At 41.8% G+C, this 23,674-nt stretch overlaps 1 protein-coding gene and 1 long non-coding RNA gene across 2 annotated transcripts in view; both read right to left on the reverse strand.

Moving 5' to 3' along the window:
- Nucleotides 1-23,674, reverse strand: part of LOC138949219 (LIM domain transcription factor LMO4.1-like) — a 107,914-nt gene that overhangs the window by 57,484 nt on the left and 26,756 nt on the right. The window lies entirely within an intron of this gene.
- Nucleotides 11,018-14,424, reverse strand: LOC138949218 (uncharacterized). Its single transcript, XR_011450199.1, has 2 exons — nucleotides 13,880-14,424; nucleotides 11,018-12,545 (listed from the first exon to the last, which is right to left on the reverse strand). It is a non-coding gene; the product is annotated as an uncharacterized lncRNA (long non-coding RNA).

Consider the following 23,674-nt stretch of genomic DNA (forward strand, 5'->3'; position numbering starts at 1 on the left):
TATACAAGAACAAAGAATGTTTTTTGTCCAAAACCTAATCAAAAATAGATTCTAGTTTGGGAAGAACTTCAAACAGACCTTAAGAAAAAGAGGAGGCAAAAGTTGATGAAAGCTCAAATTCAATTACTTTTTTCTTGCTCAAAGAAAGGGGAAATTAAATGAATAGTGAACAGCTGCCTTTTTTGGTCGTAAATATGCCGGTGCAATTTTTTGTATTTCCATTTCAGCTGCCCCTACCCACCCCTTGTTAATTTTTCTCCTCCGGGAAAAGAAAGCGAACATCAAAAGTCGCAAAGCAAAAGAAGAAGAAAAATACAAAACACAAAATACAAATTTCAAAGAAAAAAATAGAGCAAAAAAAGGAAAAACTAAGGGAGAAAAAAATTGGCGTATTTAAATTTAATGTACATGATTACCCATAAGTAATGGCAGGCGTCTTTCAACTTTGTCTTTTGTCTGCAGATCCTGAAATTTATACGCAACAGGCGAAATGTCTTTTTTTCATTTACCTCCTTCTCTCTCATCTTTCTCCGTCCCTTCATCTGCACTATGAAGCTTCAATCTTACGCATTGAGGCGCTCTCTCTCTCGCTCGCTCTCTCTGTCAAACACACCTCTCTCTCTCACACGCACACACGCACGCACATACGTACGCTCTCTCTCTCTCTCGCTCGCTCTCTCTCTCAAACACCTATCGCTCTCTCTCTCTCTCTCTCTCTCTCTCACACACACACACACATGCACGCACATACGTATGCACGCACATACGTACGCACGTACACACACAAACACACACACACACACATACAAGCAGCCAGACCGACAGAGCAAAGCGCTTCCCCTACAAGTTCTTTTGACACAGCAACAGTTAACATCAAACACCATTGATGAACTCTCTCTCTCTCTCTCTCTCTCTCTCTCTCTCTCTCTCTCTCTCTCTCTCTCTCTCTCTCTCTCTCTCTCTCTCTCTCTCTCTCTCTCTCTCTCTCACTGTCTCTCTCTATCTATCTCAGTGTCTGTCTGTCTCTCTCTCCCTCCCTTACCACCACCACTATCCAAATCAAATTCCGACATGCTTTCTTCCACCGGCGACTTAGGAGGAATGTGAGTTAGCCCAATCCCCAGCACAAATCCCCAAATTCCCTGATTAGGCTGAACAAGGCGGCGCTGGACTTTAATTCGCCTCATGAGCGTCCTAATGATGTACATACCGCCTCGCCCCGTCCTGCAGTCGCCACACTTTCTGTCTTAGCCGCAGAAAATAGTTGGCTTTAGAGAACAGAGATCTTCCTCCCAACCCCCACCTCCTTCTCTTACCTCCTCCTTCTGTTTTCTCTGTCTGTCTGTCTGTCTGTCTATGTATACAAAGTTTTATTTGATTGTTGCCAAAAGATCGTAATGACATGAGTTGTATGTATGCTCACCCCCACCATATGGGGCAATGGCCTGTATGATTAAACAATCCATCCTTCCATTCATCTGTCTGTCTGTCTGCCTCTGTCTGTCTGCCTCTGTCTGTCTGTCTCTCTCTCTCTCTCTGTGTCCCCCCCCCTGGCTCTTTCCCCTACATCCAACCCCCATGATATGATTGTTTCTCACAAAAAAAAAGAGAACAGAGCATCCCCCTCCCCCCCCCCCCATCTCTCCCTCTCTCTTTTCACCCACCTTTCCACTACCCTTTTCCTCTGACTGATTCCCTTCACAGAAAAGAGCATGCCCTAGGAGAAAACAAAGACCCTCCCCACCACCCCCTCAACCCCCCCCCCCACACACACACACACACACGCGCGCGCGAACACACGCACACACACATACAAAAAAACACCCTATTACAGTCTCCTTTCTACTGATTTAATGCGCTCCACCGAGAAATCAGCCCAATTAGAAAAGAAGAAAATAGGCCTCATTATTAAGCAAATTGACTTCGTCATGACGCTGAAAAACTGACGTAGATCCCGCGTGCATGACACGCACCCCCACCCCCACCCTCACCCCTCTTAAGCGAACAGGCCAGCACACACCCCTACCCCTTCCTGCCTAAACTCTCCAACCCTTTAGCTCTTGCTGGGCTCATTAGCGCTTTTTTCTCTTCCCTCTTTCAACAAGCCTCAGTTTTCTGTTTCTCTACTTCTCTCTTTCATTCTGTCTTTCTCTGCCCTTTTCTTTCAGTGTCTGTAGCCCTTGTTAACCTCAACTTCTTTTTCTGTTTTTCTACTTCTCTCTTTCATTGTCTTTCAGTGTCTGTAGCCCGTGTTAATCTCTACTTCTTTTTCTGTTTCTCTACTTCTCTCTTTCATTCTGTCTTTCTCTGCCCTTTTCTTTCAGTGTCTGTAGCCCTTGTTAACCTCTACTTCTTTTTATGTTCATTTCTTTCCGTCTTTCTCTCTGTCCTTGTTCTTGTGTCACTTGAGCTAACGATCTTTCTCTCCTCCTTTCTTCCCTTTTCTCTTGTCTCTCTCTCTTGCTCTCTCCGTCTCTTTCCTGTTGTTCTTCTCTGTCCATTCTTGTGTCTCCCTTGAGAACATTACGATCTCTCGCCTCCTTTCTTCATTTGTTCTCTCTTTATCGTCTCTCTCTCTCTATTTTTTGCTGTCTCCTGTGCCCTGATTAACTTCTCCTTCTTCCTCTGTCTACAGCTTTTTTGTTACTTCTCGAGTCTTTCTCTCATTCTGTTTCTCTCCACTTCTGGTTTTCTCCTCAGTCCGTCTTTATCTCTTCCCCTTTCTTTCTTTCAACTCTTCCCCTTTCTTTCTATCTATCTTTCTCCCTTTCTTTCCTTATTCTTTTCGTTCTTTCCCGCTTGTTAACAGGCGCCAATCTTGCTACCAAAGTGACATATCTGCGACTGGCCTACGAAGTTCCTACCCTCTCTCCCGCCGCCACCCTAAACTCCCATCAACCCCTCCCATCATCCTTCTCTACCCTTCTTTTCAGAATTCGTTTCAAAGAATAGTAGAAAGAAAGTTGCGAACATTGGAATTAATTGTAACTCTGGTGTTCGATTGAGTATTCTTTTTGGGTTCCAGAGTTGAAGCGAGACGGCGCCGCCTTGTTTAACAAGTTGTTGGCTGTCAGGAATGTATTGACGATGAAAGGGAGCGGGGGGGGGGGGGGGGGTGTTGGAGGTGAGGGGGAGAGGTGGGGTATGTGAATGAGAACATCGTAGGAAAATGCACAGGCCATGCAGACGGACAGCGAGAGAGATAGAGGGAGGGAGGGAGGGAGAGAGAGAGAGAGAGAGAGAGAGAGACAGACAGACAGACAGACAGACAGACAGACAGACAGACAGACAGACAGACAGACAGACAGAGACAGAGAGAGACAGACAGAGGGACAGGAGTAGGAGACAGAGAGAGAAAGAAAGAAAGAAAGAAAAGGCGCCGTGATGATGGAAACTGTCATACTTACATGTTCATATCCTTGAGACATAATTGCACTTGCCTCTAGGTTTCGGACAATAATTCCAGAAAGGAAACCAATTACAACTACTACTTTTACGAAAAAGAAACGTGTATCACAACACGACAGCATTTTTCGTCTTTGAAACAAGCACTTGCCGCCAACGCTTCAGTGAACAGATGTACGAACTAGTGTACGAAAAACAGTTTCACTTGCGCAATTGCATGCATGCAGAAGTAATCACTGCAAAGTTGATAACTTTTCCTGCCAACATAATTGCGCATACTACAAATTGAACAAAAGTTTGGTGAAACCAACAGAACTTAGCAGTCAAATGCCAACATGGACATTTCTAAAACTACAGTTGTTTCGTGAATATTTCAACTTACCATCTTCTATCTACAACTGCTTTGTTTTTTTAAACATGTAGTTTATTTGTTAGTTACAATTTTTGTTGACAAGTGTTTTCTACATCCTGCCCAAGGCTCTCTTCAAAAACAGCACACTTTCAAAACTGAATTGCAAGCTAGTCGGACTGCCGACGTACGAAACACGTGATTGAAAACTTCTCATTCCAATACGTCATGGAAAAAGCAGGTGCCTTGTGGTCCTATTTGCAGAAGGCCTCAACTAACTAGAAACACAAGGCCCTCAGAGGGTCTCAAGACATTAACACAGCCACACCCTAGGGTAAGACACATTGGTCATTGGTTAAACAATGGAGGAAAGAAAACATGTTGGTAACGGGAAACATATTCCCAGAAAGGTCTCTGTATCGTCGTCACAAGCACAGACGTCATCTTACACAAAGACCCTCTATCCGTATCACATCCCATCAAATCAAGGCCTGACAATAAGTAATTAACTGCAGATGCTTCTTTTGTGCATGAGTAATTGCACGTTTATACAACCATTTCAGAATGTCAAAATGAGCACCTATTTTGATTTCAATGTCCGCTAATGAAAATTGATTAAAAGTAATTATGGGCAACAAAGCTCTGCTGACAAAATCCAAAGACTGCCAAAATCCCTAATGTAACACTGGTCATGAGGGCTGTGAAAACAGACAAATGAGAAACAATCTTAAATCAACTATTCACAGAAACCTACGACCATGGCCAGTTAACTGGTTTAAAGAATGGATCAGTGTAAAGTTAATTACTTGGGCAAACAAGTCGTGAGCAGTATGTTATGGCATACCCAATAATAACAGGACTCAATTTGAGAGTCTTTGTTCAATCAAAATGGGTATTACACGCTTGGAAACCTGTCAAGGAGACCATTGTTCCACCAAGGGTTCACTACTGACGACAATATGCTCACAACAAGCCATTAGTTAAGCCCAGACAAAGCAGACCAAAGTTTATTAACCACTTCAGTTGGCCCGTTATTTGATAGGAGTATACTTGCGAGTAAAAGCGGGTGTCACCTTTATTGTGGTAAACTAAAACACACAAACCCTTCTGAGGGATTTTCATCGAAGTAAAATGCCCTTTCTCAATTTGAAATAAATACGTATGGTGACAATATATCCGACGGAAACATAAAAAGACAATTATTATTAGCACAATTTTCTCAGGCATTACACTCCTTTATTTTTACCAAAGGTGGGTAAACAGATTGTATTACAGCAATTAAATTACTGACATTTAAATAGACGGTATTCATGTCATTTATAATTATAGTAATCTTCACCTGTGCTCTTTTTCAGTTCCCGTTTGCTCTGTGACGTTATATACCACAAACAGTCGAAATTATTGTTTTCCACAGACAAGCTGAGTCAGATTTACAGCAATCCTCAGTTGCATTCTTTTTCCGTTTCCGTTAACTCTGCAAAGAGCATGTTATTCTGCCACAGACGACCACCCCCCCCCCCCCCCCTCCTCCACCCCGCCCAGAGCTGATTTGTTTTATTAGGTTTTGTTTTAATTTATTGAAGATAAATTTTAACTTCTAGTTTCCGTTAACACATTCTGTGTAGTTTTTTTTTCTTCCCAAACTGTTGAGTGCTTGCGACGATTAAAGAGTGATTAAAAGCGATAAATTCCGCTCCGTAGAACAGGCTGATTTTTATTCTTCGCTGGTTAATCTATTCACACAGTTGAGCAGGCATGGTGGGTGTCGATGATTGTGGTGAACGATTCTCTGTGGACTGCTCTTCACTGTATCAAAAGGCATTTGTCGAAATCCCCCCCCCCCCCTTTCTGTTAAAGAACAGAGAGAGAGAGAGAGAGAGAGAGAGGGGGGAGAGGGGGAAGGGAGGGGTGATAGAGGGGGAAGGGAGGGGTGATAGAGGGGGCAAGGATGAGTGAGTTAGAGAGAAAAAGAGAGAGAGAAAGAGAGAGAGAGAGATAAAGAGATAAAGATAAAGATAAAGAGAGAGAGAGAGAGAGAGAGAGAGAGAGAGAGAGAGAGAGAGAGAGAGAGAGAGAGAGAGAGAGAGAGAGAGAGAGGGTGGGTAGAAAGACTCAGAGGGAGACAAAGAGGGAGAATAAAGGATGGTGGAGGGGGGGGGGAGGGGAGAGAAAGGCATAGGTAGAAAGAGAGAACGAAGGAGAGGGGGCTCCCGAGTAAGAGAGCGGATCGATACTGTCTTTATAGTTACCTATTCCGCGATTGTGGAGGAAAGACACTTTGGACTGCGGAGCTGTGCGATTGTCTCATAGCACATTGCGACTCAGTGTCCAAGGTGCAGTTCCCAACCTCAGGTAGGCTTTCCTTACCGGGTACGTGTATTCTACAACAGCTCTGGTGTTTTTTCTGCATCCATTGCAGAGTGTCCACGTTGCTGATAGTTGTTGCAGAGCGATCAGATACGGTGTCACTAAACGGGTCCGCCTCTTACGGCGGGCACAGATAGCAATCGAGGTTACTCTTAGGAAATGACGCGTGAGCAATTGTGGTCTGCTAAGTGTCCCCCCCCCCTCCCTCCTACCTCACACAAACGCATCAAGCATTATAGTTCTCCCACCCCTCTCTCTCTCTCTCTCTCTCTCTCTCTCTCTCACTCTCACTCTCACTCTCACTCTCACTCTCTCTCTCTCTCTCTCTCTCTCTCTCTCTCTCTCTCTGTGTAAATGAAATTTGAAGTCGCCACTTCATAACGGAATCCAAAATTGGAGCAAACACACATAACAAAAATAATGCCTTCTAACGACACTTCTTACCATTTTCTTTCCCCCTTTAGCCAAATCCTTCAGACACATATCTCCACTTCCTGCACAGAGAACCCTGCAATCGACAACCAATTAAACCTTTGCTAGTGTGCCGGTCCCAGGAAAGAGGAGAATAAAGAAAAAAGTAAACAGCACACACCGACCCCTTATCAAAAGCCCAGAACCTTGCACTAACCTAATTATAAAGGCGCTTAAGTAAACAGTGAGCGGATCGGCCCAGTCCTTAACTGCGGCATTGTGGCCACAAGAAAAGGCGAGCGCCGGAGCTAATTAACCTGCAAACACGGCAAGGCGACATTTCTTTTGTTGATTACCTGAGCTTGTCACACCTTTCCTCTCCAGGTAATTACCTCCCCCTTGTGTCCGGAGCGGAGTTGCGTGAGTGTTGTTGGGTTGAGAGGGGTGGTTAGCTCAACCTACACCCGCTTGCCTCATCGTATGGTGGCAAAAATATTTTTTTTCTTTCTTTAATGGGGCCCGTATTGCGCAGCTACTCTTTGTGTCGTAGCACAACCAACAATTGCTTGCCACATCACTATGAGCGCAAAAAACGGATCTTCTTCCTCTTCTTTTCTTTACTTCTTCTTAGTCACTGTGGCTTTTGACATTTTTTTTTAGTAATCTTTTTAATGGGATCCATAATGCGCATAGATCTACTCTCTGTTGTTTGTTAGCACACCCCACAGTCGCTTGCCTCACAACTATGGTTGCAACATGGGGCTTTTATATATATTTTTTAATGAGGTCCATATTGCGCAGATCTTCCGCCGGAGATGATTGCTGTTTTTCCAAGCCAGTTGCAGCTGCATTCAATAGTTAATTGTGCGAGGCGCAAGGTGTTACTGTTGGCTGTGCATACATTCAATTATTATCGCTTTTGACAAAAAGGAGGGGGGGGGGGCAAGAAGAGGGGGAGAGAGGGCAGGCACAGGGAGGGGGGTTTATTCCCATATGGAAAACGTGTAAACTGTAGTTTGGGAAAGAGAGAAAGAGAGAGGGGGGAGAGACTGACACACAGATAGAGATAGACAGACAGACATACTGACAGAGATTAGAGGGAGGGGGGAGTGAGTGAGAGACAGACAAAGAAGAGAGAGACAGACCCAGAGAAAGAGAAAAGAGAGAGAGACACAGACCCAGAGAAAGAGAAAAGAGAGAGAGAGCACCCCATCCCTCAAACCCATCCCAATCTTCAATTTACTTTGGAACAGCGTTAAATGCAGCATTTCCTTATTTCACAACACCTCTTTATTCCACCAACACGTAACACCCCTTACCAGCTCTCCTTGCCACTGTGAACCTTTACAACAACAACAACAACAAAGTAAAAAAGCAAACATAAGAAAACCTTATTTAACTAACAGTTAAAACTCAGATCATGTTGGGCCTTAATGCAAAACGATTGACGCGAACGAAATACTAGCAAACAGTACACAGTCTGAAGTGTCGCAAACCGAGTGATGCCATTAGCTGTGAGGTGGTTGGGGGAACCAACAAAAGCTTCTCGAAACCTCAAGTGGTAAAAATCAAACAGAATTGTGCAGCCACTAAAAGCCATCATGGCTCGACCACTCTAGACGACAAGCCCAGCAAGACAAGCCTCTCGCCCCCAACAACTCCAGGGTAGTAGAAATCAAAGACTGCACGTGACCAAAGAGCCATTAAACACTTCATCCATAACAACTCACTTCATCAACAGCAACTCAAATGACTACTGCCCCTAACATGGGAATGCTTCAACATGTTTTTGAAACCCCACATTTTATATTTGAATTCTCCTTTTCAGTCGAGTCTTGTGCATACCTAAACGAATGCAACTCCTTGATGTATTACACGTTGAGGACCTGGGGGGTACAATTAAAAAAAGCTACCCGACAACACTAACATTTCACCTCAAATTCCAAACGAGACTTTAGTCGGGTTTCTTGCAGGTCCTGAGTGGATGAGAAATTGTGATCCACATCCAAATCCAAACCAGCCTCATAAGAACAAGTGATGACCTTGATGGGGTCAACACAACCCCGTCCATAATAAGAGGACGTGAAAAAAGCAAAGCTTGTCTCAAAACTAGGCAAATTTGATTATATTGAAATCTCTCTCTCTCTCTCTCTCTCTCTCTCTCTCTCTCTCTCTCTCTCTCTCTCTCTCTCTCCTCTCTCTCTCGTCAATACCACCGCTTCACGCCAACCAGTCACAGTGGAGCAATATGCTCCGTATTATTCGCAAGGGCCGCTACTCTAGCTGCCCGATTCTCTCCCTCACCTCATTAGCACTAATTGGACGGAAATTTGGAACTGGCTTTTCTTGACAATGTGTTGAATTTGTTTGTTCGGCATGCTTCCGTGAAGAAAACACTCTTTTGACTGCTGACTGATTTGGGGTTGAAGGGATGACAGAGGCAACAGTGTGTGTTTGCAGGGACAGGGAAACTAGGGGTGGGGGGGGGAGCTTGAGGGGGATAGGGGGTTTGGGATGGAGCACAGGCAACAGAATCTATGGGGAGGAGAGAGGGAGGAGCGAAAAGAGTTGGCACGTTAGAGACGGGGAGAGTCGCTATGTGTGAAGGATTGCGCGCGCGCGTGTGTGTGTGTCGGGGGAGGGGGGGGGGGGGTGAGGTGGCATGTAGGCGTCTGTCTGTCTGTCCATCGCAGTGACTGTAACTGTAAACGAGTGGTCAAGGTAACTGTGGAGGAAGAATGCGGGAGGAACCACACTCAATCAAAATGGAAGAATTGCGTAGAAAAGCGCTAGCCAGTGTCGAATGTTAAAGTGTAACTAAACAGACATTTTGAAGTGTCAGCTTTACTGAATTGCTTTATGTTTTGTCCAAGTATAGACCTCTAGAAGCGAAACTGGACGATTTTTCCAACGTTTACTGTGTTTTCTGATTTACTACGATTTTTTAAAAGTGTTGAACCCATTTCAGATTTACCTGATTATCTTTTCTTGATTTGGTACTTCCAAAGAACAAGTGGTACTTTGAGTTCCGGTTTTATGTTTTAACCAATCAGAATTTGGTTCCTAAATAAAATCGTCTGCTGCCTGTCCCAGCAGAGTCGGCAACAAGCCCTGCTTGCCACATGCGGGATGTTACCAACAGAAATAGCCATATATTGGGCAAGGTAGTAATGTAAATGAATTGGATCTAACTAATGTGCTTGTACTGCATCTCTGGCCTTTGAATTCACTCCAAATGTACTGGCTCAGCGTGAGAGGCAACATCCTGTCGAAATTGTAAGCACGAGGCTGACTGGGAGATTATTATTCGAAGAGCATGCTGAAACGGATTGTAAGTACAATATTTTACATGTTCTCGACATTTCTGTTGATCTTTCCTTAACTGTAATTGTTTCCTTGATTTAAAACCCTAGGGCTTGTATTTTCAGTTGTGATACTAAGCACGTATCTTTACTACAGTATCCGATCACTTAACACTTGAAGTTTGGAATGATGAAGTGGAATTATTTCTGGATCTAATGTATTCTTTGTCTCCCCCGCCCCCCTCTCGATTCCTTTTTTCGCCACATATGTATTGTCGTGTGAGGGGGTAGACTAGATGCTTGTACTGGCTGAATTTTTTATTACTTCGGTCAGATACAGATGATTGGAAAACAACCTTGTCAAGGATTTCAGAATTTAATAGATCTGTTCGAAGTTTTTACGGGATGGGTCCTGTTACGTATACAGACTGAATGTGCTCAAGATGAACTTTTGATTAAACATACACACACAAATGAATCTCTTGAGTTTGTTATACGGCGAATGTCCAGTTTCCACCACCACGTCTGTGGTATGTTTTTATACTGTTTGATTGAATAGACTGACGTGCATTCGCTCGCAAATGTGCGCGCGTGTGTGTTTGTCTGTGCCTCAGACTTATTAATCAAAGATGATGTTGCACATTGCAGATCTATGCGACAGGAGCAAGTGGACAAGACGGCTACATTTGTCTGAGCGAAGATCCAACGGTAAGCTCTTTTAGCCGAAGACAGCGAGCCTGGGTGCATGCAAGCTTCTACAGTATCATGTTCGTGTGAATGATGCAGGGCTATTAGACGACTTTTCATTATTCTTGATTTGGAGATCCATGCAGGGTATTAGAAAGTGCAGAATATACACGTTTGAACAAATACGATGTGTGTTTAATCTGAAAAAAGAAAAGACGCAAAAAAACCACATTGTATTTGTTTAAAGTATCACAAATATTTATTACCTGTATCTGCATGTTTTGATAATGATGAAGGGTAAATTACTTTGACGTGTGCTTTTTTAATTTTTTTTTAACCACACTGATAACGAATGATAGAAACACAGACACACTTAATAACATATCCACAAAAATTGTAACAATAAATGTAAGCCGAACAATGCCTGCAACACATTTCAGGCCTCAGAAGGAAGTAATTATTAGATTCAGACAGAGAGAGAAAGCCCAACACGAAACCAGTTGTGAAATTTTTTATTTCATTATGTAATATTAAAAACACGACAACAACGTATTTCCTGTACTTAGTTTCGTGCAATTATGGATTGCAAAGTATGTCTAATTGAGTTGCATAAAGAGGCACAGTTGCATAAAAAAAGGTTGGTTCACCAACTCGGATCTTGACTACGATCAGGATTTTGCATGGACACAACCTAGAATTTAACATCCTGGGGGGAGGGGGGTACTGCGCCTTTCACATCAAGATGTAAAGACATTTATTTTAAATAATACTAGAAGTAGAAGGGAAAAAATCAAACAAACTACGACAATCGTTCTGAGGGGAGAGAATTACCTCTTCCGAAGAAATTACCTCCCTTGCTTTTCTTGTCGTGACTTATGTAGAGTAAAGTGAATAGAAGGTGAATCAGTCAGTAACAAAAAAAAACCAAACCATTTACTAAGATCAATGAGAAGTCTTGAAGTATTTGTCAATGTTAATCTTGTATGCATAACAAAATATATAACGGATTGATAATTAAAGAAAATCGTCTCTTCTACAGGGTTGACCCCCCTAAATATGACACCCACAACCATGCAAATTACTTCTGCATCTGTTGAACACATTATTTTATATATGGTATTCATTAACTTCAGTTTATGTTCTGCCTTTCCAGTAAGTGGCAATTTTGTAAATTGAATGGTCTGACTTTTGTGCAATTTTAATTTTTTTCTCCAAATTCGGGGGTCGACTAAACAGAACGAGTTTTGACATTGAGCGGTAGCCATTTTTACCTAATTCAGGCTTTTACCTTTTTGATTATTTTGAATGTCTGAGTATGTAAAAACATCCCCTTCAACCCCCAGGCTATCGATGACCTGAAGAAAGCATGCAGTTCCTCAGACACGAAAGCGTTGGTGTCATTGGTGACGCAAAAGTTAAGATCATTTAACCTACAAATTTGCCACTTTGTGAACTGCACATGCATAAAATCAAGTTTATGTATGCTGAATATGAAGTTATCCAGTCAATTGGTGTAGAAGTTATAGCATTTCTGTCAGTTAACAGTATTTAAAATCTCTAAAGTAAAATCTGACATTCGAAAGTTTTGCTTAAACACCCAGACAATTTTTACGATACTCTCCTAAGCTTCTCCACTTCTCAGCCCTGTCTTGGAAATGAATTCGAATAAGGCAGTCAAAATAACTTAGTTTGGAGCACCCATCAATCAGAATAAGCATTAACTTTTGACACAGGAAATATCTTCTACCGAAAGCTCTCCTGGTTTTATTCTACATTTTTCCTGCATAATGGTAACAAATTTAATGATAAGTAAAATGATAAAAAACTTTTTTTTTTTGAAGTTAACGTCCTCGCATTTGTCCAGAATTGTTCCATGTTTCACTTGGGAACAGAGGGATAATTGGTCAAAAGAATTTTTTAAAAGTATGCAATGCCCGCTATAGGTGGAAGACTTTTGTGGAAGCCATGGAAGAATACATCGCTGTTGTGCTGGTTCAGCTTGAGGTCCTGTCCTAGCGAATATCCTGCACACACAAAAACACGACTTTTTAAGCCACTTATGTTGCATTCCGTGACATAACTTTGTTAAAACCGTGTGCCTGATAATAATGACAGATTTTGTTGATATACAATTTTTTTTTTTAAGACACCCCATATAATATTGTTTGACAATCTCTTTCAACATAGTTTACGAATCACCAATGTGTATACAAACGCAAATAACCAACAGGTCAATAAATTACTTTCCAGAGAGAGAGAGAGAGAGAGAGAGAGAGAGAGAGAGAGAGAGAGAGAGAGAGAGAGAGAGAGAGAGAGAGAGAGAGAGAGAGAGAGAGAGAGAGAGAGAGAGAGAGAGAGAGAGAGAGAGAGAGAGAAAGAGATAGAGAGATTAAAACTAGAAAATGTGTGCTATATAAAAAGGGGAGGCGCCCGGTGTTCCCCAAGGTCTATGTTCCCCCAGGTCTAATATGTTATGTCATATGTCATGTCATGTCACATGCTCCCATAAAAAGCTGTCATACTAATGCTTCGTAACAAGGATAATCACTGTCAAATCTTTGCTTGTACCTGCATGGTGTTTACTGCGCTATATACACAACCTGTTTTATTTTATTTATTTTATTGGTTTTTTTTTTTTTTGGGGGGGGGGATGTTTTGTGATGAGGGTTTTTTCAAAGCCTTTACTGCTTTGGTCATTGAATGCACCCGACTTCGATTTATTGTTCAGTGATGGGTAATTGTGTTATCAACTATGTAAGTTAGTGATTGTTCTGGCTTCATACAATGACATTGCATTAATTTTATAAGTTTGTTAAAAATCCTGTTGTTTTGTGTGTGTGTGTGTGTTTCAGGCAAAAGCTGATCTTACAGTCCTAGTTGTATGCAGTACCTCTGCTTCTTCGTTCAGGAATCAAAGTATACAATCTAAACCGATTATTTTGTTCAATAATGTTCAACTTACCATCCCGAAGAAGGCAGTAACGTGCCGAGATATTGATTATAGATATTAACGTACCTAACCTGGTTACTGGTGTGTTTTCTTTTTATTTCAATAATGTAAATATGTGACAACTTGCAGGGTACTTGATGTTCAGAGCAATTTTTCTGGCGAAAGACCTTTTATGGATCAAAGAAAACTTGTGTCATGGTGCACAAGTCAATCAATTTGGTTGATAAATAATTTGTGCTGCATTTTCCCTGGTTCCAAAACGTAGTATGTATTACCACATGTCCTTACCTGTCATTGGCATCACATGATTCTCTGCAAGTCTTTTGTGGAAATACGTCATGTGTAGTGCTTCACATAAACCTAGGTACCTGTTTAATAAGTAAACTAATGTCAGAAGTAGATATTTACCTTGTTTGCCTTCGCGTTCGCTTTCTTGATAGCCCGCTGCAGCATTTGTATCACTTCCCTTGACATTCAAAACGCCAATGTATTTCTGAAAGGAAAATAAAGATATTGACCAAAACATCACACAAGTGGTATATCATACTAGGTTTTGTTTACAGTGCCTGTTCTACGACCACATCTGATTGTAATTTAAATAAAGAAAAACTGTGTCCATTTATTACTTCTCTATTTGTGTGTGTTTGTGTGTGTTTGTGTGTGTACATCATTTTTAAGGGGGAGTTTCCAAATTTCTTTTAGGAACAATTCGACGACGCGAAGCGTTTAGTTGAAGACGCGAAGCGTTCGAACCTCCTTGGAGGGGTCCGACAAATGTTGATAAAAACAAGGAAAATGGATCAATCTGAGCCAAGAAACAACCCCTAATACACCTTCCAAAAAAGTAAATATAAGAAGCAAAATGTGAATCAAAACAAGGACAATTGATCGATCTGGCGCAACCTGAGCAAACTAATTAGCCAACTTCTTTCCAAAATCGTCACTTAGAATACAAAGGCCGGCTCCTAGGGGGGGGGGGGGGGGGGGGGGGGGTTCGGGGGCATCCCCCCCCTCCAGGAAAATGTTGATAAAAATCAAGGAAAATGGAGCAATCTGAGCCATCAGTTTGTCTTTATTTTCAAATTATTTATTTCTTCTTTTAGTTTTTAGGCTAGAGAGAGGGGGTGGGGGTGGTCCGGACCCCCCCCCCCCCCCCCCTCAGCCCGGATCCGCCCAGTGTGTGTGTGTGTGTGTGTGACCGATAACCCTCTCTAAATTCTGATCGTTGCGTTTGCATGGTAATAAAGTTTTAATACTGGATATGCCCATGAAAAAAATATCATTTCTTGTTCATGTCATTGTGTGTGTGTGGCCAGGACCGTGACTTCTGCATGCCTCGACGTCTTCGGAAAAGACACAAAATGCCAGCAGGCGTATTTTCTTGGAGCACTCAGTATGCCGTCATCTGCAAACACATAAATACAAATTATTCAATTGTGCAAATAAAGAACAATCATTTTAATATTACAACAAAAAATTCATATATATATAACTGTAGTCTTCACCAGAGACATTTCATTGTATGTCTCTGTCTCCACTAAACTATCTTTAAATAAAACTGCCGTAAAAAATTGAAATACTATAAAACTTACCCCCACTCAGATCTATTTGGGATTATTCAAGTTTCAACCATGAAACGATGCCGCTTTGGACAGATCTGCAAGTTTGCCGCTGAAACTGAAATCAAAGGCGATCTTCAGAACTATTTCTAATCTTGCATTTGTGATTAATATAAAAATACTTATCTTCCCAATAGAAGCTGATGTGTATACCAGGACAAGGTATTTCGTCACAGGGCATTTACGCAGACGTCGTAGTTCAAAATATCGTTTTAGATCTGATTTTGTACAGCAGCCTGTGTGATTCAGAATCGTCTGCCCTTTTTCTGTTTAAAATTTTATGGACGATTCCTATGAGACTGCTCAATCATAACTGATGACAAATTCAGAAACAGATGATGGTTTCAAGTAGGCTACAGTAATGATTCGTTAAAAATGTCAAGCCACTCGTCGATCATTCACACTCAAAGAACCCAAGCCAAATCTGCTCTGGTTCCGAGCAGCTTTTTCCAACTGAGACCCTAATTGTTACGCATCTGCCGCGAAAAGATAGGCCACAAACAAGCGGCACTGTACCATGCTTTCGTTTATGTTGCTAAACAGATTAAATGTGCATTGTAAATGTGCTGACAGCAAAGAAATGCATCCTTACTTACCACAAAAATACTGGTTCCACATTCATCGCACCTACGTCTTCTTACCAAAACCTATCGATATATTTGTTTACGATATATTGGTAATTACTAACCGTTAACTATTTTTCAAAAATATGAAATGACTTTTAAGAATCAAAGAAAGATTCGCTAAAACGATTGACTTCAGAAAATAAGCAATATTTTTCTGAACCATGAAATAAAAATCGAAAACTCCGTTTGATCTTTTATTTTGGTAGATTAATGACAACAGCCGGAACTGAAAGTACCAGAACCAAAAATTAAGGGCATTAATCAGGTAAACTAAGAAGATTGTCGTTCCTGGCGCGCACTTCACATGTCCGTTAAACAGTGGCAGAGTGAGAGAAAAAAATAAAATTTTTCGCAGTTCGACAGTGTTTGATGCCCTTTTTCATATCAAAGTGTAAAGGTTGCTGAACGATTTTTTTCCTTTTTGCTTGTTTAGTTACACTTTAAGGTCCGAGAGAGAGTGAACGAGAGAGATCTATACTGATAGAAAGAAAGGGGGGAGACAGGGAGAGAGAGAGAGAGAGAGAGAGAGAGAGAACGAGAGAGATCTATACTGATAGAAAGAAAGGGGGAGACAGGGAGAGAGAGAGAACGAGAGAGATCTATACTAATAGAAAGAAAGGGGGAGACAGGGAGAGAGAGTGAACGAGAGAGATCTATACTGATAGAAAGAAAGGGGGAGACAGGGAGAGAGAGAGAACGAGAGAGATCTATACTGATAGAAAGAGAGGGGGAGACGGGGAGAGAGAGAGAACGAGAGAGATCTATACTGATAGAAAGAAAGGGGGAGACAGGAAGAGAGAGAGAACGAGAGAGATCTATACTGATAGAAAGAAAGGGGGAGACAGGGAGAGAGAGAGAACGAGAGAGATCTATACTGATAGAAAGAAAGGGGGAGACAGGGAGCGAGAGAGAACGAGAGAGATCTATACTGATAGAAAGAAAGGGGGAGACAGGGAGAGAGAGAGTGAACGAGAGAGATCTATACTGATAGAAAGAAAGGGGGAGACAGGGAGGGAGAGAGAGAGAAAACGAGAGAGATCTATACTAATAGAAAGAAAGGGGGAGACAGGGAGAGAGAGTGAAGTGAAGGCCACGAAAGTAGATCGAAAGAGTTTTGACAAGTTCTACAAGTTTTCCCTTCCCACGGCTGAAAGTAAACAGAAACTCATTAGGCTTCTAAAACATCTGTCTTTGGTATTCTTTGGCACAACGCAACGGAACATCAACAAGCAGTGACTGAAGGACGGAAAGGGAAAGAGAATGAGACTCGTTCAGCATTCTGATTTGTTCCTCCAGTCCCTTCAATGTCTTCACAGTCACTTTCAAATCAATCCCTACAATCAAACCTAGCGGTCTGGGGTGAGGGGATACAATTGTTTTATGACCGAGGATGAAAGTCGTTTTTACATTTAGTCAAGTTTTGACTAAATGTTTTAACATAGAGGGGGGAATCGAGACGAGGGTCGTGGTGTATGTGTGTGTGTGTGTGTGTCTGTCTGTCTGTGTGTGTGTGTAGAGCGATTCAGACTAAACTACTGGGCCGATCTTTATGAAATTTGACATGAGAGTTCCTGGGTATGATATCCCCGGACGTTTTTTTCATTTTTTCGATAAATACCTTTAATGACGTCATATCCGGCTTTTTGTAAAAGTTGAGGCGGCACTGTCACACCCTAATTTTTCAATCAAATTGATTGAAATTTTGGCAAAGCAATCTTCGACAAAGGCCGGGGTTTGGTATTGCATTTCAGCTTGGTGGCTTAAAAACTAATGAGTGAGTTTGGTCATTAAAAATCGGAAACTTGTAATTAAAATTATTTTTTTTATTAAACGATCCAAAAACAATTTCATCTTATTCTTCGTCGTTTTCTGATTCCAAAAACATATACATATGTTATATGTGGATTAAAAACAAGCTCTGAAAATTAAAAATATAAAAATTATGATCAAAATTAAATTTCCGAAATCGTTTTAAAAACTATTTCATCTTATTCCTTGTCGGTTCCTGATTCCAAAAACATATAGATATGATATGTTTGGATTAAAAACACGCTCAGAAAGTTAAAACGAAGAGAGGTACAGTAAAGCGTGCTATGAAGCACAGCGCAACCGCTACCGCGCCAAACAGGCTCGTCACTTTAACTGCCTTTTGCACTAGCGGCGGACTACGTTCAGTTTCATTCTGTGAGTTCCACAGCTTGACTAAATGTAGTAATTTCGCCTTACGCGACTTGTTTTCATTTGGTTTAAACAAGTTTGTATTCAACCAAACATGATACAATAATAAAACGTATAATTTCAATGCTTCCTATTCTTCGTGGTGCCAGGAGACTGGGTCTACATACCTCACACTTACCGTAGTTTACTATATTTCCAACGCTTCTTTTCCTTTGTTTGGTTTAAACATAAGTTTATTTTAACAAGGGTTACAATCATGACATGTATACAAAGTTCACAGAAACAGCAACAAGCTAGAAGCTTATAGTGGTGTTCCTGCATGACAGTACAACATAAGGCGGTAACGGGTGAAAAAATTGTCTCAATAAACCAAATCTATTAATAACGTAATGAACGTTGCATAATGATTATAAAGAAAGACAGTAAAGGAAGGAAGGAGGGAAAGAAGATGAATAAAAGAAGAGGGATGGGTAGGAGATGTGCAGAAGTTAAAGTTGTTGTCCGGCTTGTAGAGCATTTATTCTGATTTGCCCAAAGCGGCCTGAACGTTCAATGAACGAGTGTACGGTGGAAAAAATTTTCCTGTTCAAATCTAAAGAATACTGTCTGTCTCCGTTTAAAAGGTGGGGGAGGTGAATTGTGTGATTAGGGAGGGTATGTATAGTTTCTTGACGTGCTTCGCGATAATTTGGACAATCGAATATGAAGTGTTGTACGGATTCGGACGGGAATCCACAGTCACAAGATGCATCTGTAGCAACGTGACGTCTCACTAGATCGTTATTGAGATCACTTATATATAACCTGAGCTTACAGTGAATTATTTGTGACATGCGATCTCCAGAATAAAAATAACACGGCGGACTTAAATCGTTTTTTGACAAAAAGTGCTTAAATTCACTTAGGGAATCACTAAGTTTTATATAGTCTGGTAAAGAATTCCAGAGTTGTGTAGTAGATGGGAGAAATGAGTTTCTGTATAATTCAGTTTTAAACGATGGAACTTTCCTGTCTAGAGGTCTGCGCCGGTGATATGGGTTATTAGTTGATATCAATGGTGGCAATATCGCTAATAAGTAGTTTGGCACCTTGCGGTGAACGATCTTGTGAAATAATATCAATTTATGACGTTTTCGCCTCTCTAGTAATGAAATAAAGCCTGACTCATCGTACAATTTTTGATGGCTTGTACCGCGGACTGCTCCAACAATTGTTCGAATTGCATCTAAGTGAATACTTTCGAGCTCGGTGGCTAACTCCTTTGGGCAGTTGTCCCAGAGAACATCAGCATAATCAAAATGTGGCAATATGAAGGATTTATACATTGTTTCTAAAGCTTTTCTGCCTAGTCTATATTTATAAGATCGTAAGCAAGCTACTAGCGTACGGCATTTTGCTATAACAGATTTAATATGTAACTCCCACTTACCGTTATTCTGAATAATAATACCAAGATGTTTATGACTTTCAGTTTCTTGTAAAATTGTGCCACCGAAGTTTAAAGGGATGTAATCTGGATTCCTTTTTCCTTTGTTTCATTGGATATTAAAAAAAAAAAAATTGTGTGGGTGGGTTTTTTTTACACAGCCGTCGAATCTTGTCTACAACATAGGAATACAACAAGTTAAACTAATAAGCTTATGGATGTGTGTTTCGGTAGTGCAGCTAAAATCAACGTCTTGAATATGTCCTTTCACCCGCACACTTCTCTTGTCGGTCTCTTCCGAGCAACAACAATGCTTAGCACTATAACTCTTTCACTTGTCGGACTGAAACATTGCAACGATTCGCTTCATCGACTTATATAATGCAACAGTTTTTAACTCCTTGCGTGTAATTTCGTACCACGTTATTATGCGAAAAGTAGGACGATCAAACATTTTCTCGTCTCAAGCAACCACAAAATCAAATCAGGGCACCGTTCTTCATAACACTCCGATCCACACAATTCCTGCCTCTACCTTTACCCCCAAACCCCTCTTTCTTCTCGACGCAGTAGCGTTTCTTGATTATACTTTTCTTCTTCACATCTTCTGCCTTTAAAAAAAAAAAAACTGCTAATAATGTGGACACCTGCATTGCGTTTAATGTTTAACCACCTGTTCATTATTTCAAGGGCTTTCCGTCTATACTGATGTCAGTTCCCTTCGAAACCACACATAGACACATGTATATAGACACAGACACACACACACACACACATAAATTCTGTCTCTATGTCTACATAGACACATGCATATAAACATAGACACATTGATACACACACAACCATACATTCTGTCTCTATCTCTCAAGCGCACACACACACACACACACACACACACACACACTCTCCCCTCGATCCCCCCAAAACCAACACCTTCCACCACCACCACCACCCCACACACACTCACACACACTACCCCCAACCACAATCCCACACATATAACCAACAATTAGGCGAATTTTAACGAGAGCGAAAGCACGTCTGGGGCCGGTGCGGCCAAAAACACAGCGTGTGACTATTAGAGAGTGTGAGTGTTTCCGCCCATCGGTGTACAGGGCGACCAATTACACCCGCCCCCTTTTACCTATCATAACTGCCAATTAGTTCTAGTCCCCCTTCCGCTCTGGCCTCGTTGGCACCACAATGCGGCCTGGTCGTATTCTGCACGGCCAATAATCACCCTGTAAGTAAGCAAGAATGCTGGAGCTATACCGTAGAGTTGGATGTTCGGAGAGGGTGATGGAGGGGGGGGGGGGGGGTCTGACTGGGCTAAATAATGTATAACCCTGTTGAGATATGACATTTGGTACAGATAGGCAGAGTCACGGATAGATACATACATCCAAACATATGCGCACAAAACCGCAAGCATAAACCCTAAATCTAGATGTGATGAGATATGAAATGTAACAAATACGCAGAGAAGCACGGAAATATATACCCGAAGTACAACATTATGCGCATCAGGAGAAGCGAACAAAGTAAGTTTTTTTTTTATTTTTTTTTTTTTTATCCCAAACGGTTTCAACACAAACATTCAATCATGTTTGTCCCCTCTGAAAAAAATTGCCAGGTTTGATAAAGGTGGAGATGATTGTGAAAGCCGCCGTTTCCCGCCTTCCTCACACACACAAAATACGTCTTGAAAACACAAGCTGGATCAGGAAAGCCACATGCCTGCTGCCTCATTTTCATCATTTATCGCCCGGCATGTGTGTGCCGAGTCGCCAATAACTTGCCCTACAGATTGCCAAAGGCATAATATATAATTAATAGATGAGCACAGATCTAATCAAATAATTCCACATAAACCACAACTTCGAAACACACACAAATCTTCTGTCAGCATTTTTTCTCTCCTTGTGCCTCGCCCATGTATAATGAACATTAATAAAATAGACCCAAGTGGGGAGAAATTGACACAAAGGATGTACAGATTGGTCTCGACTGTCCAATTACACAGTGAATACAGTTTTGCCCCGCCATAAAAAAAAAGTAGCGGTAATGAGGCATCGTGATGAGGTAAATATAACGAGTTCCAATTAGCCAAGGGAAGCCACTCGGAGTAGACTGATGCGATGTCTACAACAAGGGCAGCTGCCTTGGAGGCGAATCTGAGGGTTCGTACAACTCTTTGTGTCAATTATGTACTTTTTAGCTTTCCCTAATTGCTTATTAACTTGCTTGCTTGGTTACTTACTTGAGTGTTGGCTGCCTACACTTATCTAGCTGTCTTCTGTCTCTGTTTTACCTTCACCTTGTTAGTTTTAGCCATCATTGCTTGCTTGCTTGCTTGCTTGATCGATCGGTTGGTAGATTAGTTGGCTGTTATCTTCCAAGCAATATTACGTCCAAGCTAGGTCGTTTTCATAACTGGTTGCACGGCCGCCTGGCTCACTAAATCAGTTAATCGGGTGTTTATCTCTGTCTATCAATTTATTATTGTTCTGTTGAGGTTGAACTTGTTCAGGTACCTCAAGGATTTAAACAACAAATTGTTTACCTTGCCTTCGCAAACTGGCTGCATGATTACTGTATTGCTGACACTGTTGTTTCATAACTCATAACTCATAACATTTTATTGATCCAACAAAGGAAATTAAATTGGTCATCAGCACATATAGGTAAAATATGGACCCAGTGCTGACAACAAGAGGAGCAAACAAGGGCAGCTCACTCGATTCACCGTTGATTGCTCAAACCATAGAGGTAACTGTGGAACTACAAGCCGCTGGGTATTTTTCAGTATTTTCTACTTCTATGCCGCACTATATGTCACTGGTCCTGGTAGCAGGCGATGACAGTAACGCTACTGCAAAGGACCTATCACCCCAAACTTCACTGAGCAATATTGATATTGCTTCCCACTGTCAAATGAGTTGACCCTCCGGTCCGACGGTTTAATAAAACAGGCAGTAGCAATAAACACCAACACAGCACGTGAGCCTCTCGCACCAGATAGAGCAGATCAGCGGGAACCTTTATCTGCAACCAATTTACAACATTCAGTTTGCAATATCCAAAAGCTGTTTCCGCCACTGTGTTTTTTTCCTGCTCGGGTACGGGTTGAAAAGGCTCCCTGAAACCGGAGCTGGACTGGTTACAACATTTCGCGTCGAGTTTCCATCTCATTCGTTTCCTGCTTGGTGTATCGCGGCCCACTTGATGGATTGATGCGATAATGAATTGTCTCCTGTTCAGGCCCTCTAATAAGGTACCGGCTGGCGCGGCGGCGGGTAATACGCGCTTTGCAAAACCCTTTGTGTGTATTAATGCGCGGCATATTACGCCGGCTTTTAATGATGTATATACGCTGCGAATATTACACGATGAAATGGTGCTTGGAGGACGTGTTCCGTGTGGTGTTACGCTCTGTCTCTGGCTGTTCATGCGCGGCCAGTAAGGAAGGAAAGCTTTAGCTATAAATCATGTTATTGTGAAATAAAGTTTCATCATCATCATCCCTCCCTCCCTCTCTCTCTCTCTCTCTCTCTCTCTCCTTCCCTCTCTCTCTCTCCCTCCCTCTCTCTCTCTCCCTCCCTCTCTCTCTCTCTCCCTCTCTCTCTCATGACACACACACACACACACACACACTGACATACACACAAACACCTCCCCCTTCAACACACAGTGTGTCTCATCAACCTTACAACACTGCACCCAGCTTATTAATTCTGCCAGGAGATTAATGATATATCGTGCCCATGACGGGGGTTAATTGGTATTGGGACAATATCCACTCCGTGACTGCGCCCGATGCGATGCAATTAAATGATAGGATCTGCGATAAGCTACGAAGTGGCAACCCGATCAGTCACCAGATCCTAACTTATTGCATGTCTCTCTGGCTCATTAAGGCAATATGAGAAGAGTTCAATTATCTGCTTTAAACGCTTGACTGCGGCGGACCAATGTACACCGGACTTAACAGTAGATTTCTGCTGCCACAAATGTACAGTAGAACCTGTGATGAAAGCTAGCGCAGAGACTAAGGTATTAGCCGTTCTTGCACGTCTCCTTGCGTGACAAAGGGCATATAAAAAGACTGAAATCATTTGCTTTATACTCTTGACTGTGAGGGGCAACTGTACTTTGGACTTAACAGTATACGTCCGCTACTACAAATGTACAGTGGTACCTGTGGCGAGAGCTAGGACACCTTTGAGGCCAGCCCATTGCGGCCACCTTTCATGAGTAGGATATCTTCGTTGGATTAAACGAAATAGGAACAGCACACACACACACACACACACACACACACACACACACACACACACACACACACACACACACA

Source organism: Littorina saxatilis, linkage group LG15 (genome assembly GCF_037325665.1).
Source record: "Littorina saxatilis isolate snail1 linkage group LG15, US_GU_Lsax_2.0, whole genome shotgun sequence".
Lineage (NCBI taxonomy): Eukaryota > Metazoa > Mollusca > Gastropoda > Littorinimorpha > Littorinidae > Littorina > Littorina saxatilis.